This window comes from Eptesicus fuscus, chromosome 1, assembly GCF_027574615.1.
Source record: "Eptesicus fuscus isolate TK198812 chromosome 1, DD_ASM_mEF_20220401, whole genome shotgun sequence".
In the NCBI taxonomy this organism is placed as follows: domain Eukaryota; kingdom Metazoa; phylum Chordata; class Mammalia; order Chiroptera; family Vespertilionidae; genus Eptesicus; species Eptesicus fuscus.
Genome location: NC_072473.1, coordinates 133947423 through 133960963, shown reverse-complemented (window position 1 = coordinate 133960963; position 13541 = coordinate 133947423). Strand labels below are relative to the sequence as shown.

Genomic DNA, 13541 nt, shown 5'->3' with positions numbered 1-13541 from the left:
CTGCAAAGGCCCTGTGGCTTTTAGAAACTGAAAAAGGCTGTGTGACAGGAACAAAGGAAAGGAGGGGGTGATAGACAGAAACATCAGTGATGAGAGAGAATCACTGATTGACTGCCTCCTGCACGTTCCCTGCTGGGGATCGAGCCTGCAGCCAGGGCATGTGCCCTGACCAGGAATCGACCCTGACCTCCTGGTTCATAGGTCGACACTCAACCACTGAGCAACACCAGCCAGGCAATCCAGTGTATTCTTGATGTCAGATAAGGTATTCATTATTTCTGACTGGCTCTTACTCAGAATTTCTTTCTTTTCATGTTGATGTAGTTCTCATTAAGTTCATTGTAGTTAGTAAGTTGTTTGAGCATCCCTATAATCATTATTTTGAACTCTGTGACTGAAAAATATGGATTGCTTCACAAATTTACATGCCATCCTTGCACATGCTAATCTCTGTATCACTCCAATGTCAGTATATGTGCTGCTGAAGAGAGCACCTGTGTACAGCTTTGATAATAATAGTTTGACTGTTTCTACCTGATATCATAATTCTTAGAAAATGTGGAACATTCAGTCAGTTACCTGCATCTTTCCCCAGAGCTAGAGATTTCATATTATAGCACAAACATATGGAAGCATGTCCGGCTGGCGTGGCTCAGTGATTGAGGGTCGACCTATGAACCAGGAGGTCACGGTTCAATTCCTAGTCATAGCACACGCCCGGGTTGCGGGCTCCATCCCCAGGAGGCAACCGATCAATGATTCTCTCTCATCACTGATGCTTCTATTGCTCCCTCTCCCTTCCTCTCTGAAATCAATAATAAAAATATTTTTTAAAAAACATGTAGGAACACAACTCTGAGGACTAGACTAAGCCTCTGTTTGCTTCCAGAAACCCTTATCTGTTGGAGCGTGGGAATTTTTGAGCATGCTTCCAGAGAGGCTGTGGACTGTGCCCCAGATAGAGTTGTCAGTGCTGACACCAGGCCTTGAGATACGGTCCCATGGCCCCTTCCCAGCACGTAGGCCTTCTTTCATAGATCACTGTCAGCTTTCTGGAGAACAGGATGACCCTGTGAACAACATGGTCGTCAATGGCATGACTCTGACGTTGCTTGGGAAAAACTGTTTTGTCTTGGGTTACTTGTTCTGCAAGAACAGGATGTGGTTAATGGGCTTAAAAGCGGTCCTGCACAAAGGGTCGGGGCTGCTCTCTGGACTCCCTGCATAGAGAAAGGCAGAGCAGTCGCCAGCTAGCTAATAAACGCTCCCTAAATTTTAATTTGGTCTGGACTCCAGTGGTCGTTCACTTGCGTTTGCTCCACAACATTATCCTACCAAGCCTGTCCTCACAGAATGGAATATTTTACTCAACTGACAAGCCATTTGAGTCTTGCCATTGAATAGGTGGTAAATACATGGGCCCCCAAACTGCTAAAGCTTTTTCCTGGCTCTGTGTTTAAATTGCTTTGAATAGCTAACTTCAATCCTGCTGTGATGGGGAAATAAATTCTTCAAAGTCCCAATCCAGCGAGGTGCCAGCTGAAGTCAGTGCTTGAGAACCTCCGATGAAATGTGCTCTGAAAACATAAATCTTCTGCCATCTCCTCAGCCCCTAGTCTGGAACCCTAACCCTCACCCAGGCCCATTCCCTGTTCTATGCTTCCCTAGCAACCTGCACACACATCTAGCCTAGCTCATCCTACATTGTGGTCAGGTAGATCCGGGGATGTTCTTCCCACCGGATTGTGGGTAGACTCGGAGATAAGCCGCCCAACTCACCATCAATGACTGATTGAATGGGCCCTTGAGTCCCGGCCAGTTCAGCCCCACTTAGGATCACTGTGATGAACAATTCTTGCTCCGGAGCTCCTTGCTGGGGCAGGGGAGACTCTATTGGACTTGCCTTGCAGTTCAATTCTTCTCTCTCTCTGCCCAATTCTGCTCCCCACCACCAGCAATTCCCTTCAAGTTGTTGATCCCTGAAACCATCATGTACCCCAATCTCCATCTCACGGTGTGCTTCAGGAGAATCCTGTCTGTGACACAGACTATGCCTGTGTATTCGTGAATCGTAGCAACTTGCCACAGTATATACCCAATCCATTCCGGTTGAACTCAGCAGTTCACTGTGGATTTTAAAAATATGGATTTCTTCCTCCCTTTCGGAGAGAACCATATGATGAGAAGCATAGTGAAGCTTTTTAACATTGTTAAACGTACCACCAATAAAAAAGTAATAAAGTGTTGCTGAAATATCTTTAAAGAGATCATTCAGCCAATATAATCTTTATATGTTATCTGTATACATTTTTAACATGAAAGCATCAGTGTTTTAATATAGTACCAGACTTTGCCCGTCTCTCTGTAGACTGTAGAAGCGGTACCTTTGCTTAAGCCTTGGGAAAATGTTTATTTGTTGGTAGAAATAAAGGCGATCCCTAAAGTGCTTTTTAATATGGAGAATGCTGTGCGGATTTTTAGTTATAGGTTTTCCTTAGAATAGATTTTTTGTTTGTTTTTGAACAAGATGCTTTAGAAGAGAAATTAGGTTGGGGGTGGGGGACTGAAGGAAGCAATGAAGAGAAGAAATAAACAAATTGCTAGTCTAGAGGCTGCAAATGATGTTACAGCTGTGACATCAGTTCCTACTGCAATCAGAATTAGAAATAAAATTGGAAGAAAAACAAAAAGAAAATCAAACAAGTGCCCAGCAACATGCCCCGACTACTATGCCCCTGAATACTCCTCCTCCCGCCAATCCACAAAAAGTTACTCTCCAATCAGCTAACATCCTGCCAAGTACTGCAGCTTTGATTTCCAGTGAACAGGCACTAAACTCATCTAAATGCGATGGGTTTGCAGCTCAAAAGATGCCAGAACGGAGGGACAGGGGTATTCAAGTGCAGAGGAGTAGAAGAGGCCAATTGGGGTGAGACATGTTTGTAAGAACACAAGAGGACTTTTTTATAGAAGTTGTCTATTTAAAAAAGTAAGTTTTGCCCTAGCTGGTTTGGCTCAGTGGGTAAAGCATCAACCTGTGGACCGAAGGGTCCCAGGTTCGATTCCCGTCAAGGGCACATGCCTGGGTTGCAGGCTCGGTCCAATGTATAGGAGGCAGCCAATCAAAGATTCCCTCTCATCATTGATGTTTCTATCTCTCTCTTCCTCTCCCTATCTCTCTGAAATCAATAAAAATATTTTTTAAAAAAGTAATTTTGCCCTAACTGGTTTGGCTCAGTGGATAGAGCGTCAGCCTGGGGACTGAAGGGTCCCAGGTTCGATTCAGGTCAAGGGCATGTACCTTGGTTGCGGGCACATCCCCAGACGGGGGTGTACAGGAGGCAGCTGATCGATGTTTCTCTCTCATTGATGTTTCTAACTATTCATCTCCCGTCTTCTCTGTAAAAAAATCAATAATATATATATATTTTTTTTAAAGTAATTTTACCAGTTTGTAAAATAGTATCCATGCTACCCTGGAAAGTTTGTTTAAACTAAATTTTATATTTTTCAAATCCTCAGCAGGTGTTTATTCAAAACAATGTTTCAGTCAAAACTATAGAGACAGTAAAAAGAGAAGTGATTGGGGTTAGGGTGGAAGGAAAGAATGAATAGAGGGAGCACTGGGGATATTCAAGGTGGTGACACTATTCTGTGTGATACTGTCATGGTGGATACGTGACATGATGCATTTGGCAAAATCAAAGAATGTACAGCACCAAGCACAAGCCCTAGTGCAAACCATGCACTTTAGTAAGCAATAAGGTATCAATATTGGTTTGACAATTATAACAAACTAAAGGCCTGGTGCATGAATTTGTGCACTGGTGGGGTCCCTAGGCCTGGCCTACACCCTCTCACAATATGGGACTCCTCGGGGGATGTCAGAGGCTGGTCAATCCCCGCAGGTCAGGCTGAGGGACCCCACCAGTGCACGAATACATGCTCGGGGCCTCTAGTATGCATATAAGATCTTTGGTTAATCTCTTCCTGCCCTCTCCCTCCCTCCTTCCCTCTGAGATTCATTAGTCTGTTTCATGTTTTCATGCCTGTGGTTTCTGCTCCTGCGTTGAGCATCTGCCCCTTGGTGGTCAGTGCATGTCATAGCTACCAGCTGGTTGGCCAGTCACCTAGGCTTTTATATATATACTAGAGGCCCAATGCACAAAATTCGTGCAAGGGGGTTGGCCCTCGCATCCCTGGCTTTGTCTGGAAGGTCATCCGGATGGTCATTCTGCTGTTCGGTCTAATTAGCATATTAGCTCTTTATTATATAGGATAGATGTACCATACCAATGCCAGATGTTAATAATAGGGAAAACTGGTGGGGGAGGGAGGGAAAGGAGGGAGTATACAGGAACTCTTTGTACTTTATGCTCAATTTTCCTCTAAAGCTACAACTTCTCTTAACCTTAAAATTTATTACAGTAGTCCCCTCCCCCTGTCCTTGGGAGATATGTTCCAAAAACCCCAGTGGATTCCTGACATTGAAGATTAGTACCAAATGCTATATATGCTATGTTTTTTCCTATACACACATACCTAGGATAAAGTTTAATTTATGAATAGACACAGTAAGAAGTTAACAATAATCCTATCTAATAATAGACAAATATGCAAATTGACCACACCTTCGCTATGCCAAGCCACGCCCACCAGCCAAGCCATGCCCACCAACCAATCAGGACGAGTATGCAAATTGCCCCAACAAAGATGGAGGCTAATTTGCATATCAAGACAGCGTAGAAAGAAGCCAAGAGCTGCAGAAGGGAGCAAAGCTGCGAAGCAAGCAAGCCGGGGGGAGGAGAAGGGAGGAGCAGAGACGGGGCCGGGGGCAAAGGAAGGAGAGCAGGCGGGCTGGTGGAGAAGAGAGAAAAGCAGGGGGGCTGGCGGAGAAGGTGGGGCAGGGGAAAAGGGAGGAGAGCAGGCGGGGTGGGGTAGAGTGCAGCAGGAAACCCAATTGCAGGATTTTTCCTGCAACGAGAACACTAGTAACTAATAATAAAATAGACAATTATAACAATATAAACATGAGTGTGGTCTCGCTGATCACTGAGACAGCTACTAAATGACTGATAGAAAGGGCCATGGAGACACAGGACAAAGGGAATATTCATGTCCCAGGTGGGACTGAGCAGGGCAGCCAGAGCCTTCCTCACGCTCCTCAGAACAGTGCATACTTTAAAACTTACAAAGTGTTTATTTCTGGAATTTTCCATTTAATATTTTCAGACTTTGGTTGACCACAGGTAACTGAAATTGCAGAAATCAAAACCACAGATGCGGGGGGGGGGGACTACTGAAATTAAAAAAAAGATTCGTGTTTATGATAATGATGGCTAAAATTTAGAGAAACAGGTTTGCTTTGTGTTTGCTAAGAACGCCTTTTATATACCTCTGCTGGTGGCAGCCCCTCTCTCCCCATCCCAGTAAGTGGGTAAATGGCACGGGCCTGACCATTCTCCCTTGGCCATGGGAATTGGTCCAGAGTGTATGAGTCAAAGCCAGACGCCTCAGGGACCTTCCTGGAATAAAGCTCCCTTTCATCAGTTGTCAGCTACAGCCTTGGGCTCTGACACCTGAAGAATGTCTCCCAGAATGACACAGAAAGAAGCAGGAATGGTGGGTAGAAAAGGGTGTCCACAGTCCCTGAATTTAGCTACCCAAGGCCAGCTTACCCATGTTCTTTGTTTGCTCTGATGACCCAGCACACACCCTTTTCTGCTCAAGCTTGTTTGAGTTGAGTTTCTGTCCACTGTAACCAAAAGAAAAACAAAATTTTGATTTTCCCATCTTGAGTAAGTACCCATGTAGGCAGGGCTTACTATGCGCCAGGCTCCTGCTGCATTGTATCTCAGATGACTTTCGCAGGAAATGTATGAGGTGGTTACTTTGTATATGTGATGAAGTGGGGGCTCCCCAGAATAAGAGGCAGGGTTTGAACCCAAGTATGACTCTATCCAAAGCCCGAGCTCATAACCCGTGTACAAAATGTGTGCAACATACCTTTGCTGCCACTTGAAGCACAGCTTAGTCTACCCCGGGCCACACCTATTAGGATCACTTTGAAAACAACAAGCTTTGTTCTCAATCTGGATTCAAACTTCTGCTCTAGTATTATTAGGTTAAACCACGTGAAATTGCTGGCATTTGACCATTTTGGGAGTGGCATTTTCCTATAGTTCAACCTAGCAGCCATATGGCCTCGCGTGCATTGCCTAAACCTTCAAGACTTCCAGTTTCTTGGCCTATGCAATGGTGAGGTAGCCTAAGCAGATCCCAAGGTAAACATTTGGTAACAGGCTCTCAGATGGAGATTTAGATGCAATTATTTCATTTGGGAGGGTTTTGCAGGAAGCCAGTGAAGGAGTGAGGCAGGTGAGATAGGGCAAGGAAAAACCAACACGGGGTGTGTGATGAGCAGGTCACTGCTGCGGGCCAGGACCCATCCTGCTGGGGAGCTTCTGAGAGACTGTAGAACACACCTTGAAAATGTCCTGCCCCAGAGCCTCGGGAGCTGGAGTCTTTAAGTACTAACTCCTGCCACTCACTGCCTGGGGCATTTCCTGGCTCTTCCAGCCCCCACTTCCTGCACCTAGAGCAGGCATGCGGGAAGGAGGGCATGGAGGTATCTGGGGTGGGTCATGGGATATGAATAGGGTTTGTGTGGGAAAGAACGGGACCTGGTTGGAAAGTCTGTAAGGAGGATTCTCCAAAAGGTCGGGGTCCTCTGGGGGGACCTTGCCAAAGGCGGCAGCCCCTGCCTTGACTTTTCCAAACAAGTCCAAGCCCCTGGGGTGTTTTGCTAGAATCTCTCTGGTCTTTAGACACCACCTTGTAGAAGCATGTGCTTTCTCAAGGATACTTGCCCTGCTGATTGTGTCTAGAGGTTAATTTGAGTTCAAGCTGTTGTGACAATAAAAGCCTAAGGAGGCAGGTGAATGGGGCTGCTTTTGTTCCTAAAGCAAAACAGCCCCTTAGCCTCTCTTTCACAGAAACGTGTGTCAGAGCAATCTGTTCATCTGCTGCTCGGGGACTGCCGGTCGGGCCCAGCAGGGTTTGGATACTGACTACTATTGAGGGTGTTACTACCCACTTTGTGGAATTTTTGGTAAGGAGGAAATATATGTGACATCTAGTTGCCAAAAGAGCCAATGAATTTAGTTGCAGGGCAAGGGCCAGATTAAATTAAACCACTCTATGATGTTTCATAGATTTGGAAATTGGGGTGTTTGATTTCTAGGCATTTGATGTGCCTAAACGAGCATACCAACCTCCTCATCGTTTGACACATATGGGGTCACAGTGAACATGCTGTTTTAGAACTGGGTACTTTCTCTTAATATGTCTTGGACTTCTCTGTCATCCTGTAAGGATACTCCTCATTCTTTTTAATGGCTTCATTGCGTGGAGTTACTATACTTTGTTTAGCCTTTATGATGTTGGGGGATAGCTGACTTGTTATCCAGGGATTCACTATTCCAAAGACAGCTGCAGTGGACACCTTACGTGCATATTGCTGTACCCTTCCACAAGTGTGTCTGTAAGGCACAGTTCCTGCTGGTGTAGTTGTTGTCACAAAATAGGCACCTTTGGAATATTGATAAATATTGACAAATTGGTCTCTGGGAAGCTTGCTCCTCCGCACATATTCACTGACATTGTGCTGAACAGAGCCAGCACAGCCAAGGGTTCGGCGAGCCTGAGGGAGGACCGGTGAAGGATGAAGAAAAGACAGACAGAGAAAAAGCTGGGTCTAGGTGGATCTTCTGTGCCTGGCTGAGGCCACAGAACAGATCCAGACTGCAAAGCTGATGCTTTATCTATCGTCAGGGGCAAACAAGGTAATTGACAATGTTCTTGTAAGTTTCACTTATTTTGGCAGCACTTGCTGCCCCTCCCACAGCCCACTAGCTACCCAGGAAGGATCTAGGGAGCAGTCACAAGATCAAGCTTAATTATGCTTAGAGGACTGAGCCCTCCAAGCTGGGACTTGTTTGCAACTTTGCCAGCAGGTCAGTCCGAGGCTTAACCCTATAACCGCTCCCTACAGTGTGCAAATTGCCATTGCTCCCACCCTCGGCCATTCCGCCAGTCCGCCTGGTGGTTTTAGATGCTGTCTTGGGGGATGAGCCCATTTGGAAACAGTTTCCAAATTGTGTGATGAGCTGTTGCTCCCTTTAAATGACCGTCATAATAAGGATGGATGGAGTACATCACTGTTGGTTCATTCAACCAAGGTGTTTCAGGAGCCACCATGTGACAGCACTCTGCAAAGGGCTGGGGACAGAGGTCAGCCTTGACCCGGGGAAGGATTTCCAAAGGCAATTGCAGTCACTCCTTCAGGGGAAAACTGCAGCGACAATCAGAGAGGCCAGCACTTGCTAGTGGTGCCCTGCCGGGAGCCCTTCGCTCCTGCCGCTTCCCAGCACCCCCACCCGGGCCTGGAGGTTTTCTCTGGCCTCAGCCTGCGTTAGCATCCAGGCAGCAGCCCAGAAGTGCCGAGAAATGAATGCCCCCTTGGGAGTATTGCTCAGCCAAGAAATGACAGGAACTGGTGTCTAAATACTGTAGCTCCTGGCCTCTTGGGTAGAATGACTCGGAAGTGTGTGTGCTCCATTGGCTCCCAGCGGACCTGAGTGCAAATCCCCCACCGTGCAAACAGGCAGCTTTGTCTCTTTTTCTCTTCCCTCTTCTACTTCTCCACCCTGCTACTGGGTGTTTCATCCACCGTCCAAATAAACTACTCATATTCCAGTCTCAGGGTCTGCTTTTGGGGGAGCCCAAATTAAGGCCTATAGTTGAGCCGCATTTTACTTTGATGACTTGCACTGCAATAAGAATTACTCCTGCCCTAGCTGGTTTGGCTCAGTGGATAGAGCGTCTGCCTGTGGACTGAAAGGCCTTGGGTTTGATTCCAGTCAAGGGCACAGGCCCGGGTTGTGGGCTTGATCCCCAGAGTGGGGCGTGCAGAAGGCAGCTGATCCATGATTCTCTCTCATCATTGATGTTTTCTTCTCTCTCTCTCTCTCTCTCTCTCTCTCTCTCTCTCTCTCTCTCTCCCTTCCTCTCTGAAATCAATGAAAATATACTTAAAAAAAGAATTACTCCTATATGTAGCTTTCATAATCTCTGCAATTTACAATCTGAGAAACAAGGGTCAGCAGGGTTGAGTAGAGTCTTAAGACTTGACTTTCAAAATATTTCTCAAATTCAGAGAGCTCATAATAAGCAGTGGACATTTTAGTAGCAAATGATTGAAGGAAACTTAAGCAACACTCACCATGCTATTTGTTCTCCCATAGCCCAACTGTCCTCCTCTGAAGCACAGAGGTGGTTGTTCTGATTTGGATGTTGAGTTTTCTCCCTCTGGGTTCCTAGCTGTGACAGATGCATGCACCCTTTGTCCTCTGGGATTTTTAAACATGCAACAGTTGGCACACATCACCTCCACTTGGAAATCTTTACAGCTCTCTACGGCTCTTCTGCCTAATTTTGCCCCAGCAATGTGAGCGCAAATATTTAGGGTTCATTTGGATTTTCCAAACTGAAACCCGTGAACTGAGCAGTCAGTGACCAAACTGAAAAGCTTTCTTTGTCCCCGGTGGATTGATTAAACATGGAATCCCATAAAGCTACTACTGTCCTGTGAACCGCAAGGCTACAATACATCGAGTTCATTCATTTCAACAAAACTTTGCAGGTCCCGTTATATGTCATGACTCTCAGATCCAGTGTAGTGGCACTTTCTTCAGCAGCATAATTTCATCTTAGAGCTGGACTGCAAGTTCAAGGTTTTCTTTCAGATGTTAATTCCCTAAGTTTCCACACACACGCCCCCTTTCCTGGGGGTGTGAGGGAGAGGAAGGGACAAAAATAAAGGGAACTTTTCAGAAACCAAGTTTTTAAGAAGCAGTGTGAGTGAAAAGGGGTAAACTGAGACCTGTTGTCGTGGCCTCTACAGGGGAATTTTACATTTTCAGATAAAAAAAGAAAGACGTTTTCAGGGAAATGCTGGCGGAGTGTGCTCCGGAGGTCCACTGGGTGAGCAGTTCTGGTGCAGAACAGAAAGGCAGGGTTATGAGGAGTGCAAAGGCATGACACTCTCTGGTGACAGCCTGGGTACATCGGGCATAAGGCACCTACACTTAAATCCCACAATTTCTTGGCTCTGAAATGAGGCAATGATACCTTTAAGGACAGAGCAGATGGTGTAAGGAATGAGGTGAGCCCCCAAATTGTGGGGTCATGGTAGAACACAAAACATACTCGGGAGCCAGGCAGCAAGGCAAATATCTTTTTAAAAAATATATTTTTTATTGTTTTTTTTTTACAGAGAGGAAGGGAGAGGAATAGAGAGTTAGAAACATTGATAAGAGAGAAACATCGATCAGCTGCCTCCTGCACACCCCCTTACTGGGGATGTGCCTGCAACCAAGGTACATGCCCTTGACCGGAATCGAATCTGGGACCCTTCAGTCTGCAGGCCGACGCTCCATCCACTGACCCACACCAGTCAGGGCCAAATATCTTTACTTCTATGCAGAAGGGTGCACACACATGGTCTGGAAGTGTGTGCACACCGAGCAGGCGGTCTGCTCGGGATTTATAGTACTTGATGCACCTGACCTGTCCCTCACTCTTGATTGGAGCTCAGGCGCAGTCTTTCGCGGTTGGCTAATTCAAAGGAAGTGGTTGGCCTTTGCTGTTTCAAGATGGCAGCCCCCAGGGGAGCTGCAAGCCATGCAGCCAACATGGCCGCTGCCAAGTCATGCAGTCCAAAATGGCGGCTGTCCAAACTGTTCTTTGACAGGAAAGATGACTTGTTTCTTCTCACAATTGGAGAAAGGAAAGCATCTTGACTGACCTCTGGGCCTGCTCCTTTTTCTACTGTTACAGTTTCTCCCCAGTTTAGCCCTCCCCTGTGATGCTAAATCCCACCAGAGAGCTTCAGAAGAGAGGGGCTCAAAGAGACTGCTCTCTGGAGAAGTTCTGTGTGCAAATCTTGGAAGCCTTTAATGTTGAAGGTTTGAGAATAAACTTGGTTTTCTCACACTAGACAGTCCCAAATGGGGCAGGATGAATGATATCCAAATCCCTTCTCCGTCCCAGGTTCTGCTATTAAGTCAGTGGCAGCCTTCACACCCGATTCAGCTCCCAAGATTCATAGTTGCTTTAGGAGAACAAATGAGTATTGACTATGTTCTAATTTTCTTAATAAAGATATCAAGAAAATTAGAAGTTTCAAGATAGTAAACTGAATCTACTCTACCTGCCTGGCATGAACCAAAAGTAGTAACTTCTTTCATTGAAATGATTTTCCCATATTTCCAGCCTTGGTTCCATAAGACTTCTTACATGCCAGAAGCCAGTTTCAGCATGTCATAATTGCAAGAGTTTCATCAAAAGGTTGATGGAACTTGGGGACTCAACAAGGGCTGAGTCACATATGTTATCACCTGCTGGAATGGCTAAAGGCATTTCTCCAAACCTGAAAAGGATGCATTAAATTGATTGTTTGCTACCAGACAGCTCAGGGCATCTTAATCTACATGTTATTGCCTCCTGTTGGCCAAACACCTGAACAGCCAAAGGCAATTCCTCAATCTGACAATGGACTCTGTAGACTAAGCCTGGCCTTTGAAGTGTATATCTCCACCTTGCCTTAGGACAAATGGTGTTAATAAAAAGCAAGGGGTCCTGAGACAAGGAGAACTTAGTTTCTTTAGCTAGGCTCCTCTGACCCCCAATGCCTTTTGAAATTATCTTTCATCTCTGGACTCCTATTTAATCTACACACAGCCTTTCTCCAGATTGCTGAACCCTTCTTAATGCCGGAACAAGAACCCCAGCACTTAAGCTGCTTCATTGTTCATTTACAGTCTAAATGTTCTTGCTGTGCCTTATACTTCTCTTAGTGGCTTCTACTCAATATTATTTTTTTCTGTGCTATTGTTTTTGGGCTTAATAGACAGTGATGTAAATTTAAATACTCCTCAAACATGAACAAATATATCTGTAGGATACATTCTTAAAGGTAGAATTGTGAAGTTCAAGGTGCATGTTTTTGTAATTCCAAAGTTAGTCCAATGTGCTGGTCTTATGTTCTCCTTTGAGCATCATCTCTGTATTTGAATCACACTTACACATTTGATTGTTTTAGACTCACCTGCCACACCGAAGGGCTCCCTTATATCAGTAACTCTAGTCTTCTTTTTGTCAAGCACACATCACACAAAGCATGTTGTCTTAGCTATACTTCTTACATGCCTTGTGACATTGGGCAAATTACTCATCTAAAAAACGGGAAAGCTACTATCTTAAAGGTTTTGTGAAACTGGAGATACTGCATGAGAAGCACTGATATTGTCCTGAAACACAGTAGGCATCCTGTAGTTGATGGTTCCTTACCTTTTTTGTCCTATTCCTATTTTGGCATAAGGTTTCTGAGAGTGTGAAATTCTAAACTATGTGAAAATGTTTTATAAACTATATTTCATAGACAGAATTCTAAGATGATCCTCAATGACTCATACCCTTATATAATCTTTTTCCCTTTGAGCGTAGGAGAGACCTATACATATGATTAGATACCATTCCCATGATTATTTATGTTATACTAGTGGCCTGGTGCACGGATTTGTGCACATTGAAAGGAAATTAATTAGAAGAAATATTTTCATATTGCTATTCGCCTTTTCTCTATAATAAAAGTGTCAGAGATGAAAGAAAATTAGTAATATGTATATGAAAATAATATATAAATTGATTAATAAATAAACAATAACATGATATAACAACAAAGACATGATGTAAAACCAACAAAAACATGATATAAAAACAACATTGATAAAAACAATGACTGATAAAGTGACTAAACTTATTCTAATATCTCCCTGTATACCACATTAAGAGTAAAAACACTTTCAGAGTGCTTGACTAATACAACTTTAACTTTAATGTCACATGCTCTTCAAACTCGAGAGAAAGCAACATGTCCGAAAACGGGTTCAGGTAGGAATATTCCTACTCTGTCTAGAGTTTGTCCTTGTGATTTATTAATAGTCATCGCAAATGCTGGAATCATGGGAAACTGTCTTCAAATTAATTTCAATGGGAGACCAGTGTCAGACGGGGACAAATATCATGCATGCTCGAGTCAGCGTTTATTTTTAAATTGCCAGTGTACGTCATGTGTACTGGCCGGCTGGTCGGCCGGTCAGACGGATGGACGGTCAGTCACTTAGCCTTTTATATATACTATTGATGGCACAAATGACTGTAAGAAAGGGAGCTTATACTGGCTCTGATCTAATCCAGTGAGCCCTTTAGAAGCGAGGCGTTTTCTCTGGCTAGAGTCACAGAAGAGGAAGGCAGAGAGACAATCCTTTGCTGGCCAAGAAAAAGTAAATATCCAGATGAACTGCTTATGGGAGCAACATGGCAAGGAACTGAGAGCGGCCTATAGAAGCTGAGAGCAATGCCCAGCGAGCAAAAATGGGATCTAAGTTCTCCAGCTCCAAAGAACTGAATTCTGCTGG

At 44.7% G+C, this 13541-nt stretch overlaps 1 pseudogene; it reads right to left on the bottom strand.

Moving 5' to 3' along the window:
• Positions 1-397: 397 nt before the first annotated feature.
• On the bottom strand, positions 398-494 carry LOC114226902 (U6 spliceosomal RNA; annotated as a pseudogene).
• Between the last annotated feature and the right edge of the window lie 13047 nt (positions 495-13541).